The sequence below is a fragment of the Zonotrichia albicollis genome, chromosome 12, assembly GCF_047830755.1.
Source record: "Zonotrichia albicollis isolate bZonAlb1 chromosome 12, bZonAlb1.hap1, whole genome shotgun sequence".
Lineage (NCBI taxonomy): Eukaryota > Metazoa > Chordata > Aves > Passeriformes > Passerellidae > Zonotrichia > Zonotrichia albicollis.
Window position 1 is genome coordinate 3924011 of NC_133830.1, and position 23798 is coordinate 3947808.

At 41.2% G+C, this 23798-nt stretch overlaps 1 protein-coding gene across 13 annotated transcripts in view; it reads left to right on the top strand.

The window, feature by feature from the left end:
* FOXP1 (forkhead box P1) overlaps positions 1-23798 on the top strand; it is a 376283-nt gene that overhangs the window by 144507 nt on the left and 207978 nt on the right. For 9 of the 13 annotated variants that reach the window (XM_074550350.1, XM_074550347.1, XM_074550363.1 and 6 more), the window contains exon 3: positions 13695-13760. The gene's annotated coding sequence lies outside the window, so the exon portion shown is untranslated. Of the gene's footprint in view, positions 1-6507; positions 6658-8259; positions 8342-8755; positions 9140-13694; positions 13761-23798 lie in introns of those variants that run through there. The other 4 variants (XM_074550353.1, XM_074550351.1, XM_074550354.1 and 1 more) reach the window with 4 other exon arrangements.

Here is a 23798-nt window from a genome sequence, read left to right on the forward strand (position 1 = left end):
TTAACTGTGTCTTGCTGCTGTTGCAGCCAAACTGTATCTGTTTCGGTGGAATGTCATTTTAAAGGTATTGTGGTTACTGAGCGGCAGCTGTGATTGAAAAGTATGTAAACTAATCTTTAGTTGCTCATGTCATTTTTATATTCTTATGTCAGAACACAAGAAAGCTGCTTTAAATTTGTCTTTCACTGTGTATTAATTTTCAAGTCTAATTTTTCTTGGGTTAAAGCATATACTGCATTCTCTGCTACACATTACCATTTGGTGCCAAAGTAAATGGCTACTTGTGAAAAAGTATAAAATTAGTTCCTGCTTGATTACTCTAAAATACATATTTATTTTCCTAGGGAGAGTTTTTATTGCCAGTGTATAAAGGACAATTGTCCTGTATGATATCGGTGACTTAAAAGGCAAAGTAATCAGGCACCATATATTTATTACTGTGAAGAGCAGAGCTGTGCATTGCTTTCCCAAAAACAAGAAGGAAGGTACAGGGGTTTTGGTTCTTCTTTTTCCTCTTTCTTCTAGGCTTGCACTGTGTGTTGTTCTGCTCTTTAAATATAGACCATTTGAAATGAAATCCTCAGCTAGTATGTCTGTATAAGAACTTCTTTGTCTCTCAGTGCCCAACCATTGAAAATTAAATGTGTTTGCGGATAAGTATTTATTCATACCATACCTCACACCTGATCTTGTGTCAGTATGACATCATCTTTGCCACAAAGACTTCTGGTGGTTTAAAAATGTTCCGTTGTGAAATAAGTGGGAGAGGTAGAAAAGGGGCAAGGAAGGCAACAAAAATAAACTGCTGGTGGGATTTGATGTTTTGCCAATTAAAAACAAAATATAAAAAATCATGTTCTGAGGTCCACATGCTGCCTTTGATCCATACACAGGACTTCCATTTGTGCCGGTGGCTGTTCAGCCTGCGGAGGGAAGGCTGTACATGACTTAATTTGTATGTTGTGGGAAGTACATTTTCCTAGCATGTGGTCTAGCTTACTTGAAGAATCTGAAATGCGTTATAAATGTAAATGCTGTGTTTAAGTAAAACTTCATTATGTTTTGGTGGTTTCCAAAAATGCACAGGATTTGACCTTAAAGTGTTATTTCAAGGTGTTATGATGTATGAGCTAGACTTTGTAGTCTTCTAAATTAAATCTTTGAACATGTTATTATTGTATTTTGGCATCGGCAAGATGTAGTTCTCAGCTATTTTTTGTCACAGCCTTCATTTTTCTAACAAGAGTAACGAGACAGGGCCAGATTCTTCTGTAAGAGGCGTGTGCAGGATGGGGATTACCCTGCATTCACTGTGGTGTAACCAAGGACGGGTCTGCCCTTCTCATCCAAGTCCAAGGGCATGGCAGCTCCTCGGCCGTGGCTGCCATCAGCCCAGCCGCCACCCACCACCACTGCCTGTGACCATCACACAGCCCCACGTAGGATGTGGTGAAGGGTTTAGCATTTGGATCCAAATCTGGTTCATATATAAAAGGGGTTGTGTTTCTGTTTGGAAAATATGAGGCCTTTTCACGTAGCCCAGGTGGGGATTAGCTCTCCAAACCATTTGCCCATTCCCGTGTTTGTGGGAGACTGTTTTCAATTCTTACAAAGAGGCTGTACAAGTCCAGCCGTACAAACAACAGAAGCAATCCAAAAGTGGATTAAAAAAAAAAAAAAATTAACAAAGTGTTTGCGATCTCAGCTTGGTAGTCTGGATGAGGGAGCAGACATAACCGCTATACGTATGCCTATTTCCAAAGAAAATAACTGCAAAACATTTCCACCTATGCCATGAGTGCTCAGGGCTTGTATTTCTCCCGCTCTGTGTAAGAGCCATCTGTTCGTGTTACGGCAGGGCCGTGGGGCACCGTCCCCGCCGTGCCGTGTCCCCCGGGCGGCACCAGGCACGGGGAGTGTGCCAGCCAGCCACGGGGAGAGGCAGGCCTGGGGCTGGGGTATGTTGTTGCAGAAAAGTCGATTAAGAAGAAGAGATCTGAGTCAGCCCCCGGGGCCGTGGCCGCCGGTCGGTGGAGCGCCAGAGAGAGGCCGTCTTTGTAGTGTTGTTTTTGGTACCGGTTTCACGTTGCGCGCTCCTGGTATGATTCATGATGGTTACAAGGGTGATTTTCCCTCAAGAAAACAATCCCTCCCCCAAACAATCGCAGAGCCACCCTTTTGGACATTTTGCATGGATGGCTTTCTGTCTGTCTGTCCTGAGGTGGTCTTCCACTGCAGGCTTGGAGTGGGAAGGGAGAGCAGCGCTCAGCCAAAGCACAGCAGAGGCTCGTCCTCCATCTGTGGCCAGGAGTTTCCCATTTTCCTCCTTCATGAGCAGACTGGCTCCTGGATGGGGGAGGCCTGAAAAATTTGTGCAAATCTTCAAAATAAAAGACATATAGGATACCCTGCTTTCCCTCTGTCATTCCTTCCCTGCATCCCAAATAGGGTAATGCTTAGAAATGCATCCAACCTCGAGTTCAAAACGGATTGCTTACCCGTGTTTCTTGAACAGCTAATTTTGCTGGCATGTTATTATTCACCCTCTGCTATTTTCAAACTGTGACACAAAACTAGAGAGAAGAAGAGATTGAAATTTTGACCGGTACGTTATCCTGATACCTGAGATGCTGTGTTGATATGAGAGTATCTTTACCACAAGGACTTTCTTGGTGGTTTTAGAAATCCCAGTGTGAATAAGTAGAAAAAAGCAGAACTAATAGCTTAAGAAGCAAAAATATTTTTTTCTTAAAGAAATTGATTAACATGCAAATATGTACTGTATGCATATTAAATATCATTTCAAAATGTGATGGGCAGGAAGCATAAGTGATGCCATTTGGTTTTGTGGCATCAGTGTGGGTTGATTAAGGGGGTGGGGATAAATTTTGGGGATTATTGATATAGCATGAGTAGAGCCAGATGGTTGTATTACACATCTTTTGTGTTCTTGTTTGCTTCTTAAAGCAGTTGCAGAATTTTGCCCAGGGCAAAATTTACTCTTTGCTCGTATGTTCCCCTGTGAATTTACTTTTGACAAAGTAGTTCACAAAGAGGGGAAACGCTGTGCCCACAAACCCATCTCTTCCCTTCACGTTTGTGAAGCCAACAGCCCCCTACTTCAGAAATATTTTGTAACTTGTGAAATAAATTAGCAGTAGGTGCAAGTTCAGAGTGTGTGTGTGCTGTGTATTGCTCCCTCTTGGTGTGCGGTATTGATTTATGGAGAATGCCGTTCTTCAGATTTTTCTTGCGGTGTTGTGAAGAAGAAACTGTGGAAATGGCAACCAGTTCAGTTTAATGCACTACTTATGTAGAGTTCTTCCATTAAAGAAATGTTGTCTTAAAGATTAATGAGCTAATTTTTCCACTACTCCTTTTTTATTTTAAGTTTTGAGGTTGTGGCATACCTGATTCATGTGATCAAAAACACATACTTTGTGGTATTCAGGTTGAGTGGGAGAAGGTTGTGCTAGGTAGGTGTTTGTGACATTTGTTGGAACTGCTTATCACCGGAACCACCAAAATTTACATGTGTTTGTTATTTCCCTTTGAAAGCAATTTTTTATTTCCCATAAAAAGATGGGTTTTTGTAAAGGCTTTATAGGAAAGAATTTAGGTCTTTCTTGTGCCTCGCACCAGTTTTTGTGGGTGTGTAACTCCATTGACTTGGATGAGGTTACTCCTAGCTTGGATGATGAGTTCCCTCTACATCTGGCAATTATAGTGGAAACAGTCCCACTTGTAAACATGTAAACATTTTTGTCCTCTGCCTGTGTCCCTGTGTGAAATGTGTGTTTGCAGAAGGTGAGGAGACTCACCTTGCTCGTGATGGTGGGACTTTTACTGGGGACCAATTCATGCTGACACTGATTCTGTGGCTCCGTATCTGCATCCCCTCTCCACACAAAGCCGAGCCCATGTTTTGCCCAGACTGGGAGCAGCAGCTTTGGGCCCATTTTTTAGAACCAGTACTTGATGTGGAAATGGGATGGGCAGCTCTGAGCCCATTGAAATCTCTGAGTAGTCCAGTAACAAGTCTGAGACCGGAGCAACTTACTCCTCATAATGCTGCCATTGTGCTCATCCAATCTGATCAGTTCTGGAAATGTTTTAGTAAGTCTATCTTACAACACTATAAGAAGATAATCAGCTGCCTTAGAAGGTCCCCATCTGGAGTATAGAGTTCTTTTACTGAAAGATGTTTTGCCTTTCTGAGATAGCTCTCGCATTTCATCATCTGTTGTGCAGAGATGAAGTGCATATGAAAAGTCAGTGACTCTGAATCCATCTGTTGTTATTATTTTCCACTGATAATTGGCTTGAACAATGAAATGTCTGTGTCTGTAGCCTTTGAAACTGTACACCCTGTTTATTTTCTGGAGGTCTTGCTCTGCTCTCCCGCCTGCTTTTTTTTTTTTCTTTTCCTTTTTTTTTCCCCTTTTTTTTGTTTATTTTATTTTGGGGTTTTTTTTTTTTTGGTTTCATTTTTCTCTCAAGCTCATAACTAGTTGAGCTTCTATGAAGATGACATCTTTGACTCTGTGTATCAGTATGTGTCACTCACCATCTAAAGCATGCCTGCCAATTTTTGTCAGGGTCCTGTGTCTGTGCTGTGTGAGTGTAGAGCACGCTTACAGCAGGAAGACTGGCAGATCCAGAGTTCATAGATATCTTACCTGAAATGTAGTATTTATATCACTTTCTCTATTAAAATATTAATTTAGAGACCAGTATCTAATACCTATGGAATTAGATACTACCTGTAATTGTGTAATATATTCAGTTGCATCCAGTTTTGCACAATGCAGGGTATTAATATTGGATTCCACTAACAGCAGTTCCATTAGCTTGCTCAACCAGTATGAGATATATATGAGCAGGGAGGCATAACTACCAGCCAGAACTGCCAAAACAGTCATTAGAAGCTCCATTGGGATGGACAAAGGCTTTTACACAGTGATATACTGATTAAATTTTGTTCTATGGTTTATTTGCATCAAGGTTAGATCGGTATCATCTGTGTGAACGTATTATCTGACGCCTTATTTGGAAGGTCATTTCAATGCAAAAATGGTGAACGACACAGGGGCTCTAAAATTTCTCGCAGGATTCTTTCTTGGAGGATTTTTCTCCTGCTAGGCTTGACTGGCTCATGTTATCAATGTATTTGTGCGTTAACCTGGTGAGTTTATTCAAGGAGGTGTGAAAACTCCCTCCATACCATACAAGTGCTCCGTGGAACTGAACATGCTAGATGCCTATTAAAACTGTGAGTTATATCCAGTGTCCTTTGAAATAATCTGTGACACATGCTTGAGAATCCAGTAAATGTGTGTTGCATCTTGAAAGGCTGAATTTTCTCGTGCCTGCCTGTGTGTAAGTGCTCTTTCAGAATGAAATTTCGGGGCCGGACGCGGTCGTGCCGTCCATGCTACGCTGTAGTCTGGAGCACCAGAGAGTAAGGCAGAGGAGTATAATCTTATTTGTGTTTCAATGGCAATCATTTAATACTGCAAGTTATTAAAAAATAATTAAATTACCAAAACCAACATGTAGCTAGGACTTACAATAAAAGGTCAATGTGATTTGACTCCTTAAGTTAGGAAGGGACACTGGTGAATTCCAATTGCATTAAAATCGTGCTGCTTCATTCTATTTCTGGACTGGAAGGATAAACGAGACTGAAAAATAATTTATTTCTCTAGAAGGAAGAGTAAATCATAGTATATAATTATGTATATTCAATTATAATAATAAATGTTTAGATATGTTTGGTGGTTATCACAGTCTCTAATTTAGTTGTTTTTTGAAGTAAATATAGTTTGGAGGGCTCATTTCATGAGAGCAATATTTTGAAAATAATGTTTTTAAGGAACACTTCAGAAGTTTCTTCCTTTTGCCCAAATAAACTAGTAAATAGGTGTGCATTATGTGGTGATTCATAACAGCTAAAATAGATCTGTGCCTGGAATGTCTTTTATATAGTAAACAAAACAGGGACAGTAAGAGAAACTGCAGATTTAATCTGTCAACCCAACCAAAAGTCCCTGTATAAATTTTAAATCCTTGTTAAGAAAAGGCTGGGCCAGGAATGTATTGGATTGCAGTACAGTTAATGAAAATTAATTTTACAGGTGGTGTTTGGTTGTGTTTCTTCTGCTGTGGTGAGATGGGTGGCTGAGCCAAAGTGGGCACAGCACAGGATTCAGCTGTGTGCCAGAGCAATGCTTAGATTAGGAATGAGCGTTTGGCGAGGAGTTGTTGGTGCTGTTGTTATTTACTATCAGAGGAGCAGAGCGTTTAGCGCTATGATTTGATTTTGCAGCTCCTATCCCCTTAAACAAGCTGTGTAGCTTGTCAGAGATCAGGACAGGTAGAATGCACAGCAGGCGTCTGATTTGAGCCAGTTACTCATTTGCTGAGTGTTTGTGTTTATGCAAAGGGGCCTCTTCCTGCATATTTAATCTAGAGTAAGGCAGTGGCTTTTGTTGTGTTTAGACCACATACCTTCAGTCCTTCCTTACACTGCAGCCAGTGTTGAAGCTCAGAAAGGCTTGATAGTCAAAAGTGCTTTAGTGTTTTCAAACTCTCAACTTTCTGCAGTTGTTTGGGAATTACTGTACACCTCTAAGCCTTTTTCTTCCTCATTAATGGGTAAGTTTGCACTCTGTAGAATAAGATACTTTTTTTCTGTTCCATTTTATAAATGCACAAAATATTTGTTTGTTTGTAGTTGTCCTATCCTCCTTGAGCAAAACTGGTTTGCTGAGGGAGTTTGTTGCAGGGAATTAGATCAAGAATACAGGTGTTTCTGGCATATACTTCTGAATTAAGTATTAAATGCCATATTGCAATAGACAGGTATTTGTGGGGTGGGGAAATGAGGGGGGGGGATGAGTTTGGTGTTATTATTCTTTGTACTAACAAATCCTGTTTTGTAACTGTCCTGAAGATAATGCTTCCATTGTTAGCTAAAAGCTTTCAAACAGTGAGCAACGCAGAACTGCAAAAGAAGCAGCAAAAAAAAAAAAAAAAAAAGGAGGAGGAGAGGGGGGAGGAAAAAAAAAAAGCAACCCCCTGGTCTTTATTGTTTCCTTTGCAAGGGTCCTCACTCGAATGTCTGCGCTGTAATAGGGAGGTTTTTCTTATGTGGAAATTGAATCGTCTCTTCATTGATATTAATAGCACACTAGAGATGTTAGCCATGATGCAGAGTACCAGAGCTGTGGAGTAGGAAACCTGATATTGCAGGGGGAAAAAAATGACAGTCCTATTGCTCCTCAGTGTGGGAGACATCCCTCCCCGAGAGCAGAGTTTGCATAATGGCATCCTGCCTCAACTATTTACTTATAGGTATTTTAATCTCGGGCTCTTTCTTTTAGTACAGGCGTAATTACTGCCGCTCGCTCCTGCACTTATTAACTGCGCAGCTCGGTTTCTGATTCCGTCTGGACAAATTAGTTTTAAAAATGACTTTGGAGAGAATCCGTGCGGTGTGCCTGCACAATGTACACAGTGTATACGTAATGTGTGCTGGGCTGGGAGAGCGTCGGGGTCCGACGGGAGGGAATTGGCATCAAAAATTAAAGAAAAGACGACAAAGGGCACGTCTTGGAGGCTGAGGGTTGAAGCACAGACAGCGCTTGGAGAAATGTGGAAAATGTGCGGCGAGGCCAGAAGTAGTAGTTTTGGTTCCCAATTAACTATTTCCTTCGTTTGAGTAACTCCTCTCAAACAGAAGAGTGTGCTGTTCCACCACATGTTGGAAAGTGTGAGAATCTGAATAAAATTTCATCAACCTTATTAAAATATGTAGGGACTTTGGTCTTCTTGGGTACGAATCAGCCTACAGACTCAGAGGCATTTATTAACAATAAGACTGCTGAGGTTTTTTTAATAACAAAATTACAAATACCGTGTCTAATTGTAAGTGTATTACTTTTATGCACCAGTTAAAAAAAAAACAAAAAAAAACTTTTTATGAGGAAAAGTACCTCAGTCAAAGCACCTCGTGTGATTAGTGCTATTGTATTCTTAAATTTTGATTGATAGAGATAATAGTTTTCACTTAAAAATACAGACAGGTACTTTAACTTTCCATGACAATAGCTATTTGCATTTCTTTTATCTTTTTGTTTAACATTTGTGGGGGTTGGGACGGATTTGATTATTAACTCTTATTGCACACCGAGGTAAATGCTAAAACAAAGCTTTTGTTAAAGCTTCAAAAGGTAAAACAGCAAATATTGTTTTTAGGCTTCAATATTTAAAGGCTGTTAAAGGATACCTCGAAAATATTTTCACATGACCACGACCAGGAGTGTCACTCGCCTGCCAGGTAAGGGACGGGACAGGGGCGGCGGGCAAAGGGGGGGGGGCAGAGGCGGGGAAGTGGCCCCGAGCAGCGCCGGGGTCAGGGCACGGGGGGAGCGGTGTGTCCCCTGTCCCCTCTGTGTGTGTGTGTGTGCGGAAAGCGGCGTGGGGACAGCGCCAGCCCTGCCCGAGGCCCCGCGGTGCTGCCGGCCGGGCAGCGGCGGGACCGGCCCCGGTGCCCGCAGCCGCCGCGGTGCCGCCGCCGGGCACGGGCATCCTCCCTCCGCCTGCTGCCACCCGGACAGGTCAAGTTTCAGGAGGAGAGTTGTAGCGCAGGCATAAAATGGTTAAGGCTGGTACTGAGGCACGGGGAGTTATTTTAAGAAACGGGGAAGATCTGGCGATAGGAGCCAGGCGGCGGCGTTTGATGGCTGGCTCTGGCTCCGGGAGATGGTGGCCCCTGGCTCGGGGAGCTGGGATCTGGCCGAGGGGACGGGGTCTGCCTCGGAGATGGCCTCTCCTCACCTGGCAGGCTGGGTGGCTCCCGGGAGCGCGTTCCCTTCACCTGGGATGGATTCGGTGAGGGCCAGCGCTGTCACACACGAGAGGCAAACAAGCAATCCATCAGTCAGAGATGCAGGACTGAGCGATCGCGGTGCAGATCCCGCGTTGGAAGCGAGCTGTTCCCAACTTGCCTGCGAACTGCACCCGTGTGTTCCCTGTAAGAGCTGTTAAAAAGCGGGGGAGGAACGGATCGTGATTAGTTTTGTAGATTTGGCTTACGCCGAGTTATTCTTTTCCAAGGTTACGGTGGACTTGAAAGGTAATATTAATTTGAAAGAGCGAATGTGCTGTGCATAGCTTTGTCCTCATGCCGTTATTTATTTTTATTTTATTTTATTTCTGTTCGGAATAAATAATAAGCACCAGCCGGAGATTCTGAACAGCCTGCTAATGACTGAAAGGGAAAATACAGTATGATTTGCTCCCTCCTTCCACTGAGAAGCAGCAAGGTAGTGAGCATTGATATCCCTGTGTTTTGGCCTGTACCAAATCCACTTCCCCCTCTTCAAAGAGAGGTGGAAGAAGTGCGCTTAGACTCTCACAGTTTCACTGTTCACCTGCATTTCACTTTCTGAGGAGGTGGTAAGGACTGCTGCTATAGAAAATCTCCTGTGCCATGCCTCCTGAGATTTTGTATATGCTGCACAATAAAAAGTGACCACATTGACAGTGGTCAGAAAAAAAAAAAATCTCTCCCAGATTATTTGACGTGTTTAGTTTAAAATATAATTTATCTTTAAAAATAAAATAGGTACAACAGAACTGAAGAGACAACTACTGACCATCCTCAAAACAGTTCTACACATGATTTGTGTTAGTGCAAGTAACCCAATTGAGTGGGCTGGGTGAGGAAATACCCTGTGTGCAGGACTGGTCCACAAGTCTGCCTATACCAGATGTTTTCTCCTCAATCAGTGTACATTCTGTATTTTCAGAACCAGCAAAATACCAAATAAAAATATTTTTGTTTTTCTCTTACAAATATGCACTTGATAAAAATCACAGACTGCCTCTTTTCCTGCATAGGACAAGAAAATAATGATTATAAGAATAGGACATATTATAAATAGTACAGATCTAATATTTCAGCCTGTGTGCAGTTGAATGTGACTCAGGGACTTTTGAGGGGAAAGAACAGCTGTATTAGGTAGTTACAGTTCACTTTATTTAGAAGAAATTGCTACACAGAAGTGCTTATTTTGGTGATCAGGTTTTGGTATTTTAAAACTTTCAGGAAGCTTTTTAGTAAATATTTTAATCAGGCACATTAAATACATTTCAGCTGGTTTTATATAAGAAAAATAAATCAAAATCTAATTTCAAACCCATTTTTTTTCTTGTGCTATCAGGTGCATGCGTCTATTTTATTTTTTTAATTTTTTTTTTAAAAGTGTGCTTTCTAGGTAGTAAAGGGGAGATTCCTTTGCTGCTTTAGGTTTCCTGTAATAAATTGTAAGCTTCTGAGGGCTGGGACACTGACAAAAAAATGTACATGCGTAATTCTGAGCAGAGGAGCAGCTCAACTGGTGTTCTACTTTCCTGTGTAAAATTACTCAGAGCCAGTTTGTGTGGGATCAAGGTCCTTGTTAATCTATTTTTGGCTATACCCAAGGCTGTTCTCATTTAGATATTAGTAAAATGTTAGAGTTTTAAGTAGACTTTCATTCTGCAATGGTCTCTGTTTCTGAGTAGTCTCTGTGTTATTGGTTAAATTTGGCTTTGCAGTGATCCCTTGGAGTTAGGGCTCCATCCTGCAGCCTCCCTGGAATGACCTTGCTGCCCTGGAGGGAGGAGATCACTAAATCAAATAAATGTTGTTGGATCAGAAGAGTTACAAGGTCCAGCCCAACAGCAGGTGTAATGTCAAAGCTTCTGATCTTTGCCTGCTCCCTTGGTACCAGGGGAATAGGTAGTGCCTGATCCAGGACAAGAGTGGCCTTTCTGTTGGAAGAGGTTATGGTGCTGGCTCAGGTTGAGATTGTTGTTGTCTTTCCAAAATCCTGCCCAAAACACTGTTTTAAAAAGTACCTTTATATCCAAGGACTTCAAACTCTGTTACAATTACGTGTCTCGTTAGTGGGTAAACTGAGGCACATGGTGAACAAACCTGACATTTTCAGAAATATCTGGTAAAATCTGTTCAGAGCACAGAGTTTTGTGTGGACTCTTCCTTGTGTATGGCATCAGTTGAGCCTTGGAGGTGGCGTTGAGGGTGCTTTGGGACCTTCTCTCTGCCCATCAGGCAGCAGGACCACTGCTGCTTGCTTGCAAAGTGGATTTTTGTTTGTGGTTTGGTTTCTATTTTAATCATCTCCTTGGGGGGAAAATATGAGTGTAGCAAAATGTCTTGCTTTGGTAGGATGGGATTTTTTTCTTTGTTTGCTCCACACACACACTTACAGTGTTGATGGTACTTTGTGTTTATCTTAAAGACAGCATGATGGAAGGAATGTGTGTTGCCTACATCAATTCACTCACCCATATAAACAGTTTCAGGAGGAAAGTCTGTATTTGTGTTTCTATGTTTTGAGATACTCAACTTTTAGACTATTAATGAGAAATTTTCACAGGTGGGAACAGCTGTTTCTGCTGCTCATTTTAACTTTAATGGTGCATTTTCCATATTTTTGAAAGCCAGGTAACATATAGCAGGAGTTTGATAACCAGAAATTAAAGCAGTCTGGATTTCAATCAGGGAGTAATTTGTGAGGAGAGCTGAGTCCTCCTCAGCCCCCTGTAGACCCTCTTGGTCTCCCAGCAGCTGATTGTTGAGCCGGATTTCCTTGGAGTGTGGTTCATGCAAGACAAAATGTGTTTAGAAAATGATACCTGCCTTTTTCAGCACTGCCCAAAGAGATACTGAATGCACATTTTATGCAAACATATAGTTTTCAGCAGCTTCCTTAAAAAGTACATTTTAAGATGGTTCATTTGCTATCGTGAAGACTCAGGGTAGAAATGAAGCCTGCTTGCCAAAATACTGCCAAAATAAGGATCTGACTGCCAAATACCCAGAAAATTTATAAAACAGATAAATATGAAAAGAGGTTTAAAGTGTCAAACCCAAGATAACCCCTGCAGCAAAGCAGGATAAAAGCCTTTATTGTTGCTAATCTAAGAGCACATCACATGTCGGAGGTCATGTATTTTACATAAAAGATGTATTGTTTTACATACTCTCAGGAAGGTGAGCCCTGACCTATTATGATGGAGTAGTGTTATGTCCTTTACAGTGCAGAATCAGGAATTTCTTATATGTGTACCTCAGCAAGGAAATCAGGGCTTCCTATACAGCAAACATGCTCAAATTTTGGCCCCTCATGTTCTGGTACTGCATTACAAGAACTGTTTCTCACACAAAACATAAAAAATAAAAATGAAATCAAGTGCCAGTGAGCAACAGATAAAACCAATATTGATTTCATATCAAGCTAACCTTTTTCCTCCCAGCTAAAAATAATGGTAAAGGTTTCAATAGTAAAGAAGTAATGCCTCATTCTCACTGTGAAAACATTTTTCCTTCCAAAATAAATGGTGAATGAGTTCATATTCTTTTGAGTGAACTTAGTGAAGATTCTGATTTTTTTCCCAGAGGTTGGTATTTTACTGCTCCAGTAAAAAGCTTCACCTAGTGATGTAAATAGCACAGCTTACCATTTGGCGAGTTTCACAAACACCCCCAAAACTCCACATCACTATGTGAATTTTATGAAATGGAGTTTCACGTAGCTCTGTCTTACACGTCCACATGTCACTGACTTTCCGTTTCGTATGAAGTCATCAGTGTCACCAAGTTATCACATATTTCTTTCTATCTGTATTAACATAGTACTCTGTATCCCTGCAGCAGAAGATCAACATTTCAGTGAAATTATGTTATAATTTTACTCTGTTAAGGTATTTGTTCAATTGATGTGGAATTAATTCTAAATGCTGTTAGTGGTTTGAGTTAGTAACTTGATCTAAATTAATAAACAAATGTTTTTCTTTTCTCTTGTACCATATGTTGATCCCAATTACATGAACAGAAAGTGGCAGATTGTCATGTTTCTTAAAAGATTACATACTCTTTTGCATAAGAGAGAGTACACAAGATGCAGTAATATACAGGGTAAAAAAAACCTACACGTGCTGTTTTCTCCCTCCTACTTTTTATAAAGATACACTTTAATTATTCCTCCTTTTAATACCCACTGCTCTCACCACCTTGGCGTGCTTGGCGTGCTCTTGGTAATGCTTAATGAGAAGATATCCCAAGACAGTAAACAACTTTCTGAATTAGGAAGATGCAGCTAGTTCTAAAATCTCATCTAGGACTGTGTCTCTATGGAAAAAGATGAGAAAAAAGAAAGGATCCAGAAGATAAAATAGCAGCGGTTGCAAATGGTCTTAAAATGCCTTAAATAAGGAGAATCCATGCAGACTATAGTCAGATTTCTGAAACAAAGAACTGAACTCATTTATTATTCAAACTGAAAATAGATTGATAGACATCAAGATTAAGAAAGTTTATGTTAGAGAACAAAGATGTCTCATCTCCATGGGGTTTTTTGCTTCTCTTTTTCTTCTCCCAAAGACCAAGTTGTTTATGCTGAACTGAAGAACCTCACACTAGCTGGTACTGATAAGCAGCAGTCCTGTGACTTGATTGTTTTTATTAACTCTCTCTGAAAGTCATTCACCATTAAACACGATTAGATTCATTTGTTGCTTTATTTATGTTTGTACTTGCAAATGTGGTGCCAATGAAAATGCTTTGGGTGTTGCTGCTGACACTGACCCAGAGTCACGTGTGTTACCTCCTTTCTCTGCAGGGTAAGAAGAGTGACCTTTTTGGGTGGCTGTAACTGAAGATTGCTTTACAGGAGCAACTGAAGAAGGTAAATGCAAATATACTGTCTTTCACGCTATTTTTGAAGTATGTCTGAACAAAGAATTTTATCCTGAGAACTCTAGGACCGTACCTTAGTTGCACAAGTAAAGGCTTTTCTGGCAACATGGATAAAGTTTGCAGCGTTGGGCTTGGAGCTTTTGGAGTAGATGCTGTGCCTTAAAAATCCTCATTTTGCCAGGGAAGACACTGATTTAGGTGTTCAGTTGCATTTGAGGAGCAAGGCCAAAAAGATGCACTTTTTGTCTTTCAGCCGTGTTCCAAGAAGCCTGCTTGGTACCTGGGCAGAGCCTGTGTGGGAATGGAAGGCCCTGCTCTGGCTGGTCTTCGTGGCAGCTCCATGGTCCATCTGGGGTGGGAGATGCAGTGGCACAGCCTGTGGCAAGGTCCCCTTACGAGGCAAATCCCTGGGGAGTGGTCAAGTCAGCTCAGTGCTACTTCATCCCAGGCTGAGACACTCCTGGGTTTCCAGCAGCACGTCGAGCAGAGCAGGAGAGCAAAATTTAGCTGTTAATTTGATTGCTTATTATCACTGCAAAAGTTAAAACACATGCTTTTTAGACTTTGGAGCGCAGCAAAAAGGAAAGAAATATCACTCTCTGCAAAATGATTTTTATTTAAAGCAGTGTGAAAGTCCTTTGCTTCTAAATTAACTCCTTGCCTCTCTTCTGGTCCAAAGTTTCAAGTTGGGAAGGAATATTAACATCACAAAAGTGGTGATTCACAAAATTAACTTGCAGAGGAGAAGAGTAACGCAGATCAGTGTTTGGTACTGAAGGGTGTCATCTGACTGAGGTTCATATGGCTGCTTTATAATCACCTTCTTTCAGAAATTAATAGTCGGTTAAGCACCATAGCAACAAGCAACACTGATGTAAGCGCTGAGCAGTGGCTGCTGTTCGCTGTGATGTCAGTGCTCATTAGTGCTGTTCTCTTGACCTTGTTTGAATATAAAATGGTGATTTCATTTTAAACTTAGAATTTTACAGAATGACTAAATGCATTGGAGTGAATTAGAGCTATTTTTATTTTAAATTTTATTAAAATGTACTTGAAGGGGGAAAAAATGTCCCTGTTCTCTTCTGTTTTAAATTAAAATAGATCTGAGGACGATCTGGGAATTTTTTTTTCAGTTCTTTGTTGCCAAAAATATCTATTTAGTTAGGATGAAATTCATGAAGTTCAAGTGAATATTGCAATCCTTGGCCATGCCAGTGGTGTATGTCAGCTATATGATATATCCCTCTCTTCAAGACTTGAATCTTACTGGTTTGTTTTCTTATGGTGGAGCCCATGAAGTATTAGGTGTATTTCAGCTACTGGAGGAGAAGCAGATCCTGCAGTTTAAGGAGCTAGTGCTTCCTTGCTCTGCAGTGTTGTTCCTCCCTTGAGCTTTTTGAAGAAGGGAAGAATTTCAAGTCCCACGTTCATCAGAGTGCCTCATAATTAATGGGTCTCTTGTTCCTGGTTCATGTGTGGCAGTGTCCTATGCGACCCAGGAAAATTTGGAATTTTGGTGGTGGTGTTAAATGCAGGACACTACCTTTAGACTCCTTGAAGTTTGTAGGCTGTGTCTCCAAAAGCAGATCTATTTTGTGCTACTACCATTAGTGCACCACTCAGGCACACATTCCCTCAGTCACTCATCCTTCAGCAGGAAGCAGTTTGGGTGATTTACTGGAAAAGACCATTAGATTTTTCAGCCTGATCTCCTGTGTATCATAGGTTATTGATTCTCACCCCTGAGCAGAGCTGGTAAGCAGAGTTCAGCCAAACTCTGTTTCCTAGAAGCTGATCCAGGCTCAGGGGGAAGACAGTGAGGACTGGGGAAGCATGGGGCAGCCGTGGTGTGTGCAGGTGGATCTGTGTTCAAGGATATGTTATCAAACTGTTCAACAAAATTTAAAACTTAATGGAGAACAAGCTGTTCAACGTGTCCTTCAATGTCAGGATTGTTTCTCAGAGAAGGTTTGGCTCTGTCCTGCGGTGAGGGGTGCAGTTTTCAACAAAAAGTATTTATTGTAGGATTGGTCTGTAGTCTTGCAACATATTTCATAAAGAAAAAACATAATGAATGATATGTGGTCCAAGAAACTGGATGTCAAATTTAAACTGGGCGAGAATTGAAACCGCTGAGATAATAAACCATGAGAACAGGAGATAGTAATGGAAATAGTGATAGAGTCCTAATTAGAGCAGTGCCACTGAAACAGGGAAGGTTAAGGGTTTGGTTGATTGAGTTTGAGCTCAATTGCTTGATAGCTTAATTTCAGGTGAAATCCCATCTCCCGAGTTAGCGGTTAAGCCGCTCAGAGCGGTTGCAGAGCAGGACTCTACTCCTGGAGGAGCAGCCGTGTGGCCCCGGGCGTCCCAGCCCTGCGCGCCAGCCTGGCCTCGGGCACGCGGGCTGGGAGCAGCTCAGAGCTGGCAAAATAGATTTTTATTCTGCGTGGTTTGTTTGCTTTCTTTTTTTTTTTCTCTCTCTTTCTTTTTTTTCTTTCCCTGTGAGCTCCAAGGAGCTCTGAACAGAAGCAGAAATAACAGAAGAGATACAGCAAGGGTCTTTGATGGTTAAACCTTCAGAATTAAGATGTTTACATTCTCCTTTATTTAGCACTGTTAGGCATAATGCCTAATTATATGCCAGTTTTTCCTCACAGTAAGAATTAGAAATGTTTGATTTGGGGAGAAGGGAGAAGAAATGTATTTTTACAGAATCATGGGCAATAGTCTTAGTTTTCCAGGAGCAGTCATTTGTTTAAATGTAGTAAAAGCATTTTCAATAATCAAACAGCATTCAGTGAGCATTGTAAATCAGGGGTAGCTTGCATGCTGAAAATTTGAAAAGTACAAAACATGCTACTAAAATTGTACATTATTGATAACAAAAGGCACGTGTAGACTTTTAAGATAGCAAAGATAGAATCCTTTAGAAAACCTTTAACAGCAAAAAAACAACACAAAGGATTTAGCCAAGTTGCACTTAGTTTAAAATTTCAAATCTTAATGCTTGTCAGAGTTAAATGCTGATTAAATATTGATAATAAACCAGAAGCTGCCTGCTGAAACTCAGAGCTGAATGAGATGATCAACAGATAAATCTGTGGGTTTGAGCTATAACTTTCTTACATAGGTATATTTTCTCTTTCCTTCCCTTCAATCCAGGAGAAAGGTCAGAAGGACTTTTTCTCCTAAGCTCAATACAAAAAATGGTTTGTGTAGTTGGTCTATGTGGAAAAAAAAAGTGGACCAAAAAAATTACTTTTTTCCAACTTTGTTTTATCAGGAAGAGAAATGGTTCTCAAACCAGGTTGTCAAGTTGCTGTGCCATGTCTTTGCTGGCCATTGCAGGCAAAAGTCAAAACCCCGAAACAAACTCTTTTAGACGCATTTCTGCTTATGACAGGCTCAGCAGTGTGTGCAGTTTCTCCCCAGCACTCTTCCTCACTGGTGACTTCCAGAAGATGTGCTGGGGATAGCCTTAGTCCTGTTTTATGTGCTGGCTTGAGTGGCAGGAGTGTTTGCACATCAGGCAGTGGGAAGTTGATGGGATGATGTTTTCCTTAGTGAATTTGGCACCTTGACTCTTCCTGCTTTTGACCTCAAGGCCTTAAAGCATATTAGGGAGCAGAAACAGCTCCTGGCCCTAGAACATGTGATGTGCAGCTGCTTCTGAATGTGGGTCCTGAGTATGGACTGGGTTTCAGTCACAAGGAGTTCTGTGACAGAGCAGACAACCTGGTTCTTGGGCATTTTCTCCGTTGTTTTCCCTGCAGTGTGCCCAAATTACACCGAGCTGTACTGGAAGCATTTTGCATGAGTGCTTGTGTCACCCTCAGCAGGAAAGATAAACCTCATTGATGCCTGCTGCTCCCTTGCTGCTGGGTGGTAGTGTAGCTGGAGTGATCAGTGTCTGTCAGGCCTTATCTAAGACTGGATTTATTTACTTCTGCATGACTGGGAGAAGTTGTAATGTCTTAATTGTTAAGAACTTTGAGTTATTGGAAGGTCCTTTTCTTAAGATTCAAAGATACAGTGTGGTGCAAAGTGTTTCTGTATTCGTTAGTAACAGAAAATACAACGTTGTCTGCATGTTTTGGGGTAAACCCTAAAGAGACTGTGTGGGGGTCATTGGAAAAACAAAGTGTTTGAAGACCTTACCTATTTGAATGAAAAGTTCAGTCCAGACACATGTGAGAAGCTGTAACTTTTCTCAAGCAATCGGGTCAAGAAGATGTAGAAAATAGATTAAGACATTTTGGGATAATTTAAGAAGTATCTGAGCAAATCTCATTAACATGGCCCACTAGCTTGCTGTATTGAAGACTTCAAAGATCTGTCAGAGGAGTTCTTTCTGTGCTATTGTCTGCCAGCATTAGCAATCTCGAGAGAACATGTTTCTTTTGTTTTCTTTTGGCCCATTTAGCTTTTCTTCTTTTTTTTCTTCTTCTTAATATTCCTTAATATCTTATAAATCTTCAAGTGGGTTGATAGGAAAATATGTTTCTCTGCTTTAAGACAGTCAGTAGCAGGTTTTGATCCTCTTATCTGATGCTTTTGGACCAAATCTTTCTGGTCTTCATGAAGACTGCTAAAGTGAGCGAGAATTGGCCAGTATTTTGCATAATCCCATGGGGTTTCTCCTGTTAGCACCATCACCCATTCTGAATCCCTAAAGAACGTGGAGCACAAGGTTCAGAGATTCATGCAAACCTCCAGATTAGCCTCATCTGCACCCAGATGTTAGACAGGTGCAGGTATTGAAACAAATGCTTATATTGAAAATGGCCTGACATGTAAAAGTTGTGACTGCAAATTAAGCAGCCAAAAAGGATGCACTAATGTTTGCCAGTACAGGTGCACCAAGGAAACAGCTCATAATATACTATGTAATGCAGACTGTGAAATTTCTGGCCTGGTTCTTCAAAATCAAGCTGGATAATATGTCAGGATGTGCTGCATTTTATCACAGCTTGGCCAAGGAAAGAAATGGAAATGGCAAAGGCAGGAACAGCATTGGTCTGTTATTCCAGAACCAGAGCATGAGCTCCAGCTCAGATAGCCTGAACTCCTGCTTGGTCTCAAACATAGAATGTGATGGAAAATACCCAGTTTCAAGGTTTCCTTCTGGAGCAGGCAGTGAAGTGAACCCTGAATTCAGAGCTGTGCTAACACTTTTTACAAGTCATCCTGCTCTGCCAGTGGATACAGTGATGTTTTTCACTTCCTTGTAATAGGCTTGGTGGGCCTCCAGACACACCAGGGCTGTCTGCCTGTGTCTCAGCACAAAGGACAAGAGCTCCTTGCAGGCTTGGAACCTGCCTTTGGAACACTCACATTGCAGACAGTGCACATTCCTGTGTTATAAAATCTAGAGATGTGAGAAAATTACTCCAGAAATAGATTCTTGTTGCAAATTTTATTTGGTCATCTGTAAGGTCACTGCCTGTTGCCTGCTCCTGCACCAGAAGTATATCTTCCATGATGCTTAAGTTATTGTTGTTCAATGATGGCAGCTGTGTTTTACAAGTGTTACAAGACCAGTGATGTCAGTGGGTATTATAGGAGGCGACCCTTTTTATCTGGTAGCTCATCCTAGAGCTAAGGCATTAAAAAAAAAAAGAAGAAAAAAACCTTATTTTTTTGTTCCTGATTGCCTGCCCGTATTTCTCGTTGTGACATATGAAAGCATTTTTCACTCAGATAATGGCAGGAACTTCAGACACCACCTCTGAGATGTTTAATTGTTCAGAGTTTCTCCCAGTGCAATCTGTGAATTTTAATTTCTGCCTCTCCCACCTCTGCTGGCCCTATACTTTTCAGTGTGTTTTGCGTAATATTGCTTAATTGCTCAAACGAGTTCTTTCTGACTCTGAGCTCACTGTTTATTTTTTTAGTAGGGTAGCACAAACATTTGGACATTTGTAACTAAGACTCTGACGTCATTTCCATTGCAAACCATTAATATCCAAGTTTATAATATTGCTTTTCAAAATAGATTTTTGTTGAAATATGATGGGTTTTTTTTAAGGGTAAAATTGTTACCCCTGCTTTAAAAAAAAAAAGATAAATTGGCATTTTTTGAATAATAGGTCCACTTTCCTTCTCCAGTCATAACCTTTTTGTTAGTTTTGATAGCTCCTGTATTTATCTTTATTAGTTGTAATACAAGTGTTCCACCTAATCCTCTGACTTATTAAGGGTTAGTGGATCCCAGCACTGGAAGGAAATGTCTGTGGAAGGGCACAGCATTTCCTGCTCCTGGGGCACTTCCACCAATGGAGCAAGGCCACAGAGTTGTGACATTAGTAATTGTCTGTAAAGATCTTAGAAATAGAAAGTGCTGCATTTAAAAGCCAACAACAGCATAAATCAATAATATGGGCAATGAGAGCATTTCCTTTTTTGGGGGGGGTGGGGTACTTTTTAACCCTTTCTTTGTGGTTTGTGTTTGTTTAATTGCTGTCATACTTACTCACTGAAATTTTATTCCAGTAATTGGGGAAGGGAATTTTATTGGGAAAATTTTGCTGCTAAAGATTTAGTGAATGCAAATTGAACATTATTAAAAATGTTGTTATTGAAAAGGAACATAAAAATTATCTCTGAAACAGTGCAAATTCGTTTGCAATTCGTTTGCATCTTTGTTCCTCTTTAAGACCCAATATCCAGGAAGAAAAATGTGGTTTTATTGTTTGTTTTGGTTTTTTTTTTTTTAAAGGAGGGAAAGATGATTGCTTTTGCTGTTGCTTGCTTAGAGAGTCCAAAGCTTTGAGCTCAGTTTTGGAGAACGTTAGAATAAGCCCACAGGAGGTCTTGTAAAAGTTGTAAGAAATTGTAAGCATGTCTGCTGAGTCAATTATATGAGACAAATTGCCAGGGTAAGGCTGAAAGGTTCCAAACTTGCTATTTACTCTCTGCTATCTTTAAACCAATTTATTTCTGCCTTTGATTTCACAGCAGATAAACACATGTTTTGTGAGGGAAAAGAGTTACTAATTAGACAAAATATTAGTTAAAATTGAAAGAATTACGTGGATTTTTATTCATGTAATTAAAAGGAGAGTCTGGCCTGTTCTTTAGAATGGTGAATATCTGAAAGACAATAGTTAAAAAACGCAGACTGGCTTTTTTAAGTTTCTCCTCAATGAGACTCAACTGCACAAGGCAGTTCTTTTTAAAGACAATTTGAATTTTACTAATAAGTTATTAATTTTTTTTTAAATTACACATTTTGCATCTCTGAGGCCATTCATGATTCTTTCCAGGTTCTTAACCTTGCAATAAGTTTCAGAAAATTGAGAGAAGTGCAAACCCAACGTGTGGATGGTGTAAATCCCTTGTGTATAGTGTGTGCACGCTAAATCTCCCCAAAATTTGTGTCCTGTGTTCATGATCTGCAGCAGTGCTGCTCCATAAGGTGGCATGGTTAACTCATCTTGAAATGCATCCAGATCAGCCACTGGATTTTCTAGATATTTGATAAGTCCAGTAAAGTCCTTTTCCTCCTTTCCCAGCACAGTTAGGGTGGAAAGCTCAGGGAGGAGCTGGGTAAATTGTTTGGTTCATTATGCCTGGCTGTGTTTGAAGCTGATGCTGAAGTCCTGCAGTGGTTCCTGGGTGGGCAGGGCTGTGCTGTGGTGCTGTGCCGCATCCCCTACAAGTGTCACTTGTACTTCATCACTTGAGGAACCTGTCTTTGAAGTTGCCCTGCCAGAAGCTGCCAGGTGCCCTCTTAGCTAGAGAGTAGGGCTGCACCAGGGGTGTGATGAGGTACCAGGTATCTGCCCTCTCATGCCTGGGGCAGCACATAGCTGGCCAGGTGTGCAGTCCCCCAAGAACAAGTGGAGGACTTGCAGAGGACTGGCCCCCAAAAGAAGGAGCATGGAGTTAGGGGTGCTCACTGTGAAGCGCAGCAGTGGGTGGGCTGCTGGTGCTGTGGGAGAAGGTTATGTGGGAACCTGTGATGTGCAGGAGAAAACATCAGCGGGACAGTAAGTTCTCCCCCCCCCAGGAGGAGGGAAGGGAAAAGGTCCCAACGAGCTTGGTGGACATTTGAGGGGAATTCTTTAAAAACAGCTCTAAAGAGACTCGTCCTCTGACATTGACATCCTGTCTGGTCACTGCCCATGAACAGCGATCTGTGGCATCATCTGGGCAAGACCTTAGAGTATCTCTGCAGGAGAACTAGAGTTTATCATAGTTTTATATTGGGTTTCCCTCAGCGTGTAACTGGATGCATTAACAGTGACATGATCCCGGTGTGACCTGGACTTTAATGGGTTTGAACTTGGAACTGTTCAAACATTAAGAAAAAGCCCTCACTCCCTGCATGTATTCAGCAGCTGCTTTTTATATGCAGAACCCAGAGCTGCAAAGGTTCACCGGTGGTGCATTTTCAACTTTCAGATGAAAAGGACTAAATAACTGCCAAAAAAATGGGCTATTTCTCTCCTGATGCAGATGTGTGACTGCCAGGACATGCATACATCAAAAGGATAACGTGCCTCTGAGCAGTTAAAAACCTACTGCTTTGTTTTGTTTTGCTTGAGGCAAACAGAATGTCAAGGCCTTCAGTCTTGGGAGAGGGTTTGCACTGTTAATGTGTCCTTTGCACAGAGCTTGAGCCCACAGGACAGGATTCGGGGTTCGTTTCCTACCCCTGCAGCTGACTCACTCCATGGCATGGGGACTGTTTGTTCTGGACAAAGCTTTCTTGGGGTTTTTTTTTTTTGACTTTGCATGTTGCCAGCTGTGCATGATGTACCATCCAGAATATGCTCTTTATCCTATGTCAGACCTTAACTGTGGCAACAAGGCGGTGATTTGATTTTCCTGTCTGCAACGAGAGCCAGATTTTCCCCTTGCCCTCCAGAGGGACAGTGCAGGTTAGATTATCTGGCTGCTGTGTGCTCGGGCAACTCAGAAAGGTAAAAATTGTTCCTTTTAAAAAAGAAAACAACAAACCCAAAGCAAAAAGACTCCCCAAAAACCCAACAACAAATCAAACAAACCCTACAAAGCCTATTTTTTTGCAGTTTTGGAAAGGTGTCCCATTCCTCTCTGGCTCAGTCACACACCTGACATGGTTTCTTTACCAAGTTTCCGCTTGAAAGAAATTCCATTTACAGAGTTATCAGCTACCTGCAAACAGATGGGCATAAGGGAAGGCCTCATCCCAGCTTGGGCTGGTGTGTCACATGGAGCTCTGCAGGAATGATGGAGAAGTTAGTCACCTGCCAGCAGAGTCATTCCCATGGAATGATGATAGAGTGACCCGGAGTAAAGATGTCTCTTTGGAGAGCTGCTGACAGATTTACTGACCACCAGGTCAGACTACATTGCCCTTTCTTTTTGGTATTATGAATTACTATGCATCGAGTTTACTTATTAAATTGTTAGCAAGTTGTGTTGTGCCATGTCCCTGTGGTGTCACCAAAGTCACCCTGCCTCACCCCTTCTCCCTCCTCCCCAGCTCTGTTCCAGGAAATCCATCTCCTGCTCCTCCACAGAGTCACAACAACGTTGTTTCCTACATAATACTTTTCTTTAGGGATGTAAATCCTTGGTCTACAGACCCTTGGTTCAGTTTTTTCCTCAAAACATTAATGAGCTTTTTAGTTTTTTTGGGAAAAAATAATTGCCATTGATGATGACATGGTATAAAAATGTAGCAGCTAAAGCATATGTTCTGTTGGTTTGCCTTGTCTTATAGGAACATCATTTTTGCACATCACTATTAACAATGCAAACACCCTGAAATGCTAATAGCACTAGTAAGCTTTTAATTCCATGGAATTTATTGCTTGCTGTATTTCCATGAATTTATAACGCTTTGATTCTTAAGAGCCCCATTTAATCAGTTTTGCCTGGCACAGAACATAATAAACAACTTGCTGGTGCTAAAGTGCCACATGGGGGAGGCTGCTAACAAGAAAGTTAAATGCTTCTGCCACTAGCAGTTTCTTCGCTGTATTTTTCATGAGCTGTTACTACCAGTAATGTACTTTGCTGGCTTTAGAGCAGT